Source organism: Ricinus communis, chromosome 6 (assembly GCF_019578655.1).
Source record: "Ricinus communis isolate WT05 ecotype wild-type chromosome 6, ASM1957865v1, whole genome shotgun sequence".
Taxonomy (NCBI): Eukaryota; Viridiplantae; Streptophyta; class Magnoliopsida; order Malpighiales; family Euphorbiaceae; genus Ricinus; species Ricinus communis.
In genome coordinates this window covers 29491287-29502002 of record NC_063261.1, presented here as the reverse complement: position 1 = coordinate 29502002, position 10716 = coordinate 29491287, and positions in this window count along the sequence as shown.

Below are 10716 nucleotides of genomic sequence, written 5' to 3'. Positions count from 1 at the left end.
AACTTAAATCATTTGTTTTCGAACCTCAATTCTCAACCTTAGGAGATCATTTCATCAATTGAAGAAGGATTACATTTGGTTTTAACATCAAATTGAAGATCATGATAAGATTTGGGAGCATTCAAGAGGCAAATTAGGGTTTGCTATTCTGAATTGGAAATTGAGGGTTTCTCATCCAACTTGAAGAAGAAGGGTGTACATGCCTTTAATTTACTTTTCTGAATCTATTCTTTATTTTGTGATGCTTATTAGTATGAGTAGCTAAATTGTCAAACCTAATTGGGTTTCCTATGTTGTTGGATTGATTTTAATGTTATGAGATTTTGATTGTCAATTCTTGATTCTTTTTGCTTTCATTATTAATGAGAAATCACTTTATTCATGAGACGTGAATTGTGGTATTTAGATTGCTTTATGTAATTGAGAAATTCATTTAGTAATTGAAAATTTGAATAGCAAGAACTAGTTAATAATCACTTAGAGATAAGGGTAATTGACTAGCCGAATTAAGAATTAACAAAGCTTAATAGAGGCAGATTAAACCTTAATGCTAATCGAATAATCGATCGTTAGGAAGAGATTCCAACTTTAGGTTATTAGATTTAGGAATTTGGTTATCTTGAGAGAGAGACCGAATTTAGTTAAGACTTCGTCCACGGGTAATTTAATCTCTATCTTCACTAAAGTCCAATTAACTTAGGTCCCTTAGGGTTTGCTTTTTCCTTTGAGAGTTTTCCTAAATCCTTTCAAATTATTTGACATTTAATTAAGGGTTTATTCATATTTAATCATAGGATAAAACTTCATTGATTTATTTAGGTTAGATAACATAAGACACTACAGTAGGTCTAGGATCATCCTTTCCAGAGAATACGACCTTGATACTCACCGTTTGTACTAGTCTACATCGATAGGTTCACTGCCTTAGATTGTAGCTACATAAATAGCCTATCATTGACATACTAGTAGCTTATTCAATCATACTGGGTTGTCCGTGATATTATGAGCTGGGTGGAGTATCCTCTTCTATACACTAGATGATGAAGTTTCTTTATAAAGGTAAAATGGTGACTATCCGAGCATCTGAAGCAGCTGTAAGGGTAGTTGAGGCCTAAAAGGAAGAGATGATAACCAGATACAAGATAGAAATGATATGAGCTAAGGAAAGCCCATGCATGCGTATCATAAGAAAAATAAGGTATTACCCTAGAATTGGATTTAGCAGAGGTCGTGGCAGAGTGCCCGACTAGAAAAAGCTCAGATTTGCCAATGGAAGTACTACTTACCTTGGAGGGAATAAGGACACCCCTAGGAAGATTGGAAAGCTAGAGAAAGAATGATTGAGTTTATGAGGGAAGGCATGCTAACGCCTTATAATGGGGGGGGGGGGACTTTAGAGCCACAAATAGATGATAATTCACGGCAAGGGTTTGAAATATTTAAAGAGCAGTTCAAGATCATGAAGGTTGAGAAGGTTCAAGTTGAGGCTGACAAGAAGAATGCTGAACAAGCCCAGAAGAAGGTTGCCGAGAAGGGTAAAGCTAAAGCTGAGGAGTTCATCCAGGCTATTGAGGATGTTGCTCCTCCACAGGTTGATGTTCATGCCGTTAACTTTGATATTGATGCTTTTATTGAACAGTCCATTGTGGACGTCTTTTATGATGTTTACATTCCAAACTTATTTGATGAGGCTGGTGAGCTTCTCATTAACAGTGATGTAATGAATAACCAGTTTGCTTATTTGTATGTTGTTTTATGTAATGATTGCACACATTTTGATAATTATCCCACTATGCATTTAACCTAGGTACATCTAACTCCCCGAGGGAAGTCATGATTGGAGCCAGTTTAACTCTTGAAGAAAAAGAGAGGATAATAAAAATATTAATAAAATATAAAAAAAGGTTTTGCCTGATTTTATGAGGACATGGAAAAAATACAATAAGGAGCCCTACTAGGGCAACTCCTTATTCCTTAGTATATGGGATGGAAGCAATACTGCTAGTGGAAGTGGAGATTAATTCGTTAAGGGTACTAATAGAAGCTGAGATAGTCGAGGCTAAATGGGGAAGAGATCGGTATGAGCAGCTCAAATTAATTGATGAAACCATGACAAGAGCTATGTATCATACATTACTTTATCAACAGAGAACCGCTCGGGTGTCTGACAAACATGTTAAGCCTCGACCTTTGAAAAAGGGGAACCTAGTCCTTAAAGAAGGGAAGCTTGTGGATCTTGATCATTTAGGAAAATTGCGACCCAACTCGGAAGGTCCCTAGCTTGTTTAAAAGATCTTCTCTAAAGGAGTCACAATACTATCAAATATTAAGGGCAATGAATTTAGCCAACCAGGCAACATAGACAGGCTTAAGCGATATTAGATATAAAAAAAGGATAATAAAATATTAAGCCCGTTTGATCGAAAACCCATAAAAGGCGGTCCAAGGAAAAATTAAGGAGATTTGCTAAGGTGAAAATTGAAAGGCTCCTTAAACAAAAATTAGAATCAAGTAAAAGGAGATATAATGCTTGATTAGTTGGAAAACTTGAAAGGGCTGACTAGGCACAATAGCTAAACTGAATCCACTATATACTTTGGCTGAAATGATTGATGACATGAATTTAAAATAATATCAATATGCTTTTGAGATTTTATATCAATATGCTTTGCAATTTTTAAACAGCATCAAGCAAATCTAGCAGTTTTCTTTTTTATATTGCAAAGTTCTAACCTTTAAGTCATTGGTCAATGCATGAATAATACAATATCAACACTAAACATCAATAAGCGTCATCGACAACAGAATCAGTCGACTCAGGGAGGTTTTGAAGAATGATCCGACGACTCCAAATGCAGCAAACATGGTTAAGAGACCGAGCGAAGATTGGTCTTGGCTTCAACTGGGGCAGAGTGGAAGGAATCCTCTATAGTCCCCCATATTAGCGAACGAGTTGGGAAGGTGTATAAAAAGCGCTAAACTTCAGCTCTGACAACACGACACAAGAGGTATACGTTTGCAGAGTAACATGAGTCAAACCCCACCAAGGGCACATCCATCGTACATCCTCATTAAGAAAAATACTCAACCACTCACGCCATTTAATAAAATTATCAGTGGGTCACTGGTGCGCGTGGCTAAGGAAGTGTTGAATGCTGTATTTTACTAGGATCACACGTAGAACAACAATAAAGCTTAATCTTTCTTATAACCATATCTAAAAATAATTAATAAATAATAATAATAATAATAATAAATAAATAAATAAATAAATAAGTAAAAAAAAGGCAAGTCTACTAAGTCAAAAACCCTAATAGAGATTTAGGCAAAAATTAAGACAAGCTCGCTAGGCTGAAAACCCAAAAACGGGCAGTGTAGGCAAAAAGTATAGCATACAAGCGGAAAAAATATAAATATCAGATATGAAACAGATAAGATACATGGAGGATGATCAGACTGCCTCGAAAACAGTCACTCTGACCTCTTCGAATACGGTCCAATCCTATTAGAGTCTTCGTTAGGATGAGTGGGGCCAGAGTAGAAGGACTAGTTAGTTGAAGTAGGTTCACAATCCTCAAGTCACCTAAGCCATCCTCTCAGACCAATAGAAACTATATTTTCAAGCAAAAATGCCAAATCCTATGCCAAGTCAAGGTGGTCGGGTTAGTTCATCCTAATTGTCTTATTAGTTAGAGGAGGTCAAACCTTGACTCCCTGCAATGTGGTCCCAAGCTTCTTAAGGGAAAGATAAAAAAGCTTGCAACCTCGCGAGGCGTCAGAGGTTTGGTAAAAGGTAAAATGACCGCATCCGTGGATTATGCTAGAGCATCCAAGATAGTAGCAAATTCCTCTCACAAGTGCAAACATCCAAATGGCCAAAGCGGAACACATGGATGTTCGCATCCCAAAAACTTAAAGCAACATGAATGAAGGTGGGGTCCACTCTCACGTCACATAAAAATTGGAGACGGACTAGTGGGGGTTTATTAGTACCCTTTTTTTGGATCTAGATATCGAGGGAACTATGAAAATCCTATGATGAAAGTTACTGCCTTTCCGGGTATCGAGAGACGAAGGGTGGGCGAATTCGAGATTTGGGTTGAGTTTAATCGAGCTGAAATTATCTTTTTAAAATCAAATTGGACCCAATTTTTAAGAAAAATAAAGTTTGAGGGTCAAAACGAGAGATTTCACAAATTCAGGGACCTAATTTCAAATTTCTAAACTCCCTTATATAGAGCCAATCGGTTCTATATAGTGCTGATTGGGGCTTTTTCACTTTGACGTTGCTTTTCTTGATGATTTTACATCCGAATACAAATTGTAGAAGGTTTTGACGATAATCATGAGTTTTTTAATGATATTTATTTAAATTTAAAGAATTAAATGTAGATATTTAACCAATTTATCATTTAAAAAAGATATGAAATCATCATTTTCTTTGAAACCTTACCTCTATAAATAGAAAGAGGCATCTAGAGTTTGAGAGGGACAACAAGAATCAACATTGAGAAAAAGAGAAAAAGCAAAAGAGAAACAAAGAGTACATAAGCTAATATTGAGAAAAGAAAGAAAGGAAAAAATATCGTTCTTCATTAGGTAGAAGATCTAGGTTACTAAGCAAGAAGCTATTGAAGAAAGAACTATTTTTGGGAACCCATAACTTCTTTCTTAATGCCCAATCTTTCTAATATAGCCATATCAAGAGTTTTGGGTAAGACAATAATTGTTGAGATAGGAGTAGAAATTTTTGACCTTCTTCCCTATGAAAAGTAGGGAAAGGAGCATCATACCCATCTTGAGGAGTCAATGGTAGTTGAGAAGTCTTCTCTCTTGTCCTTGCTTTTCCCTTCCTTTTTGTGGATTGTTTCATTCTGAAAGGCGTCCTTGCAATAACACAAAATCAACAATGATAAACAACAAGAGCCAAATAAAAATTAATGAAAAAGAAGAAGAATCACATAAAACCCAAGTAAAAAATAAAAGAAATTAACAAATTTTTTTTTACCTATGCTTGAAAATAAAAGATATTAGAATCCTTAATCTTGCCATTACTTGAGGAGAAGAGAGAAAATAAAGAAGAAAGAAGGAAAAACCTTGCTTTGTAGAGAAAGAAAATGGAGAAGAAAAAGAAAAAGAAGAATAAGAAGAAGAATGAATGAATGAGAGAAAATGGAGAATTTTAAAAAGTTAAGGTTGCTAAAGAAGGGAGAAGAAGAGTAATTTGAGAGAGTGTAAAGAGTAGAAACCAAAAACTATCTTAAAGGATTCATTTTGTGTAAAATGTTCCTTTTTTAATTTTAAGCATTATTTTTAAAAAAGCACCAGTTACGGTAGTAGCCTACTGAAATGGGAGCTTCTCGTTGGTTACTTAGTCACGTCGTGACACGATTGCGACAATAGAAAATATCTTGCTTGCAAATGTTTTCTCATTTTCTCAAAGTACTCTCTCACGGTCTCGACTAAAGTCGCGACCTCGACTAAATTTGCGACCTCGACTAAATTCGCGACCTCGACTAGGTAATTAATATGAAATGACACAATTTTGTCATTTTCAATCAATCACAAGTAAAATTAAAATATAAATACAAAAAGAAAAAAGAAACAAGTAAAATGTTAGTATATGCTCTAATGACGATGTGTTATTTTGGTTTATCTAAAGAGTTTATACAAATTGTATTGACAATTATCTATATATTAAAAGGCATATGTTCAAGTCTATAAGTTTTCTTTTATATATATATATATATATATATATATATATATATATATATATACTTAAACTAATAGATAAGAATTGCATGGAATGTATAATATATATGTGAGAGAAATCATAAAGTGGTCTTGATTATAAGATTCTTTTTACAATAAAGTATTCTTCCCAAACTAGTACATAGTCAAGGTTTAATTAGGATATTGTTTAAGATTATGAGGATATTGATCAAACACTCGAGACTACCGCAATGAGTTTATAGTCCTACTTTGGAAGAAAATAATCAATCTCATACAATTGAAGTATAAGGATATTGAGATAAAACATGGAGATGTTACCTTATGTCCTTCTAACCATGAGATGCTCAAGGGATATTAATTGGGTATAGTAAGTCATATGAAGAAAATGAGATTATCAACAAAGGACTCATTACCCAAGGTAATCATTACATGGGAACATATCCATAGTTTTTTGATAGTGCATTAACTTATACAAATCATTGCACAAGGTAGTTGAACATATTGATTATAAATTAGGATTCATAGATCAAGTTCACAAGGCATTATATCAAAGAACAAATATAATTGAATTAATTATAGAATTGACACTTAAATCCATGCTCTATATACTAATTAGGATAGAGGGATAATAAAAGAACAAATCATTTACAATAAGAATGATTAGTTGGCACTAATTCTTCCTACACATTTAGGTGGTCATGATGCATTGCTAGATGCCAATCTTAATCTATGAAATATAAATTAAGTTACTTAGAGAATTAGCAAGGAATTAAAGAGTTTAATTCATATTTTATATTCCATGGCAAACATGTTAGGAACCTTTTAGGTCACACAAAAATAGGCTTAAAGTTGATTAAAATGATGCTTAAGATTGAGTTTAAGCTTAAATTCATTGGGTTTAACCAAAAGTTAATGAGATTAATATTAATAGGCTATGCTATTTGGCTATGAGGGCTTAATAACTAAGTTAAAAGTATTAATTAAGAAACTTAGTCCAACAAACCCAACCAAAGCCCAACTTAAGAGTAAATTAAGCTTTGTAGGAATCCTTATCATTAAAGGACTAGGTTTAATTGTCATGTATATAAAGGAAGCATAATGGGCGGCTAGGTTTAGAGATTGATGCCATAATCATTTAATTAATTTGATTAATCAAGATTCAACCTGGAACTAGCATTCATTCCTTTTTATCTCCACTCTCTCTCTATCGTTTGAAAGCCTGTTTATGAGAAATTTCAATTTTGAAGCTTGTGTGGATTATCATTAAAGGTTGGCCTGTTGAGTAGCTTTAATGTCCCTATCAACCTTGCCAAGATCAACAAACAAGAAATTAAAAAGGATCATATCATGCTTGAACACCCATTATAAGAATCTCTTTCAATTTGCTTATTTTGGCTATTATGATTATCTTAATCAATGAGATCTGTCTTAGGAATTGAGAAAATTTTTTAAATTACTTTTGTTGCCTCTTTGGTGTTTCATTTTAATTCCTAATATAAAGCACATTATCAAAACAAGTAAAACATGTTACTTGAAGGTCTTTAGCTTGACCTTATCTTTTCAAGCTACAAAGAATGAATGAAAGATAGCACTTTTCTTTTCTTTGGATAAATCCTCCAAAGTATCGCTTGCATCTTTAACCATTAACCTTGAAGGTCTCTCCTTTTTCATGCCTCAACTCTAAAGCTCAATGCTCAAACACCTTGACCACTTTAAATGGCCCACTCCACCTTGATTTGAACTTTTATGGAAAAAGTTTTCTGCTAAACTTTCCACTCATAGTCTCGACTAAAGCCGCAACCTCGGTAGAATACTTTGCCTACTCTCTTCTCTTTTGGTTACAGTCTTGACTCCTTTTTTTGACCTCAATTGGGAGCTTTGGTCTTCAGCCCTTACTATCCTCTACAACCGTTATAACTCATGCATTAAGCACCCATAATGGTCTTTTAAGTCTAACATACAACTCAGACCTTTTCTTCTTCTTTACGACTTACACATTAACACATTTCAATAATTATATACTCATTAAAGCATATAATCACCCTATTAAATAAAAGTAACTTATAACATATTAATGCTATAATAACTAGTATCTACACCTATTTTTTTTAGTATCTCTTTTGTAATTTTAGCATTCATTTTATATATTTTAATATATTTTTCATATATATTAGGTATATATTCGGTATATAACTAATATCTGATATTTGGAATTATCTTTTAGTATCTATTTCAAATTCTTAGTATCAACGTTAACATTTATCTGTCAATACCGATAAAGAATATGATGGAGGGTGATGGGGTTCTTGGGAAGGACCCTCCATCATCGATAGAGGACGATCGAACAGTAAAACGGCTTAAAGTTCAGAATGAGGATGCTAATATGAATATTAGATTTCCTTTCGGAACAAGTTATTGCATAACAGAATAGATATAGAGGATGATCTCTATATAGATCAAGACGACATAAAGGTAGAGGATAATGATATTATTGTATAGGACGAGGACGGTACTTCGGCTATCTTTCTATCCGTTAAGGTGAAGGATCTCCTTGAAAAACCATAGCATAAGTTAGTTACAGTCAAACTCCCAGGAAGACCTATTGCATATAGAGCGTTGTGTTCCAGATTGGATGGTTTATGGAGCAAATGTAGTGAATTCAAAGTCATTGACTTGGATAATGGTTACTATCTTATGCGGTTTTCCACCGAAGCATATGTTGAATTCATTTTTAGTTAGGGTCCCTGGATGATTATGAGACATTATTTAGTTATGCAATCGTGGTCTACTTTATTTAATAGTTTGAATACTTAAGTAAACTCAGTGTTAGCTTGGGTTAGATTGCCAGGTATGCCTCTCCATCTGTATCATAAGAGAGTGCTTCATGTTATTGCCAACCTCATTAGGAAGGTTATTCAAATAGATTGCAACACAGAATCAACGACAAGGGGGAAGTTTGCTAGAATCGCTATGAAACTAGACCTTAATAAACCTACTATCTTAGTTTAAAATTGAAGAAAGATTGTAGAAGGTTGAGTACGAAGGCTTGCCTTGTATTTGTTTTGAATGTGAAAAATATGGGCATGTTGTTGAACATTGTCTAGTGCAAAGAAGTAAAATGATGGGTGAAGATCCTCCTCCAAGAATAGCGGCTGAGGCGGTTGATGGCGGCTAAGATGCCAGTCCTAAGTTTGGGCCACAGATGGTAGTTACTCGAAAAGAAAAGCCAAATAATTTTAAGGAAGGAGCTAAAATTCGGAAAGTTGCTCGAAGTGGGGAAGTCAACACCAGAAACAAGCAGGGAGAAGATTCTAGTTCGAGATCTGATGTACTTAACAGTCTTGAAAATCTTATTAATAATGGAAATGAAAATCTTGCCTTAAACAAGCCTAGTAATAGTGATGTTACTTACCAAAACAGTAGAAAACCAAAGTCAAAATTGACCCAATCAAAGCCCTTCACTTCTAACCCCTCTATGGAAGCCTAGACCCATCAGTCATTTCCTAAGTCTAATCATGCCACCCAACACTAAGTTAACTTAGCCCAATTCTCTCATAAAAATGCTAGATGCATTATTTAAAGCCCACCATGCATTCCCATGCAAATTCAAATGTTAGAAATAAGAATGGTTTCCTCTCGAAAAATCTTAGTCTTATTCCAATCAGTACCTCCCTTAATTCCTTGAACCACTCGGTTGTGGTTGTTTAACAAGTGGGTGCTTACTCACTAGCTTTTAATTTAAATGGGAGAAAGGATGTTATAAAGTTCAAACCTCTTGATAAGGATCCCTAAGGTGTGAATGATTTTATGGATGGACTTGAAGAAGAAGGATCCTTAGATTCTAGAGATAATAACGATTCTGAGGATTATATTGAAATTTTTGATGATGATATGAAGGGGGAGTTCCAAAACCCCATTTTGGATGTATGATGTCCTTGATAGTCTTTTATTATTTTATTATTTCTTTATCTTTCTTTATGGATTTTTCTCTTGTTAGTTGGAATTGCCAAGGGGCTGCAAAAAAAGGGTTTGTAAGATATTTTAGAACTTTAGTTAGTAATACTAAAGTGGATATGGTGGTGCTTCTTGAACCTCACATAAGCCGTTTGAAGTTTGACAAATTTGTTAGAAAAAGTGGGTTTGATCATTCCCCTAGAGTTGAGGCAGTTGGTTTTTTTGGAGGAATTTGGGTGTTATAGAGGGATCATATCTCAATTATAGTGCTTTAAAATCATAGAAAATTTATTCTTATGTGGGTCGCCACTAGTAGTTAGTGAGAGTTCTTGATAAATGTTGTCTATGGTAGTCCAGTTTATAGCAATAGAAAGTGCTTATGGGTGGAGCTAAAATAAATCACCAACATATAATGAACCTTAGATTAGTTATGGAGATTTTAATGTTATCTTGAATGCTAATGAGAAGAGTGGTGGTTCCTGTAATAGATTGAAGTTTGAAACATATTCAAGCATTAGGTTGACTCTTAAAATTTAAAAGATTTGGCTTTTCAAGGGGCTAAATTTACTTGGTCTAGAGGGAGAATTAAGGAGAAATTAGATCGAGCTATTTGTAATGGTACTTTTTTGCCCTGTACGCTAATGTTAATGTGGCTCATCTTCCTCATCTTTTCTCTGATCATAGGCCTATTCATATTATGATGGATAATGCTTATCAAGGGCGTCAAAATCGGCCATTTTAATCAATTTGTGAAAGATACTTGGAGTCAAGGGGCTAATTATACTGATGTGATATGCATTGTTTTATACATGTTTATATGCCCAATTACTTCCATTTTTGTGCATAGTTATCTTGTTTTATGCCAGAATCACCTGTGTTTTGGTTCCTTTCATGTTTTAGGTGATGATCAATGGACATTTTCAGTAGTCGTGGGAAATACGTGCAAATACAGACCAGAATCCATAAAAATTGAGCAAGGGCTACCATTTTAAGGTTGAGCACGGCTTGGACTCTGGCCGGGCTGAAACA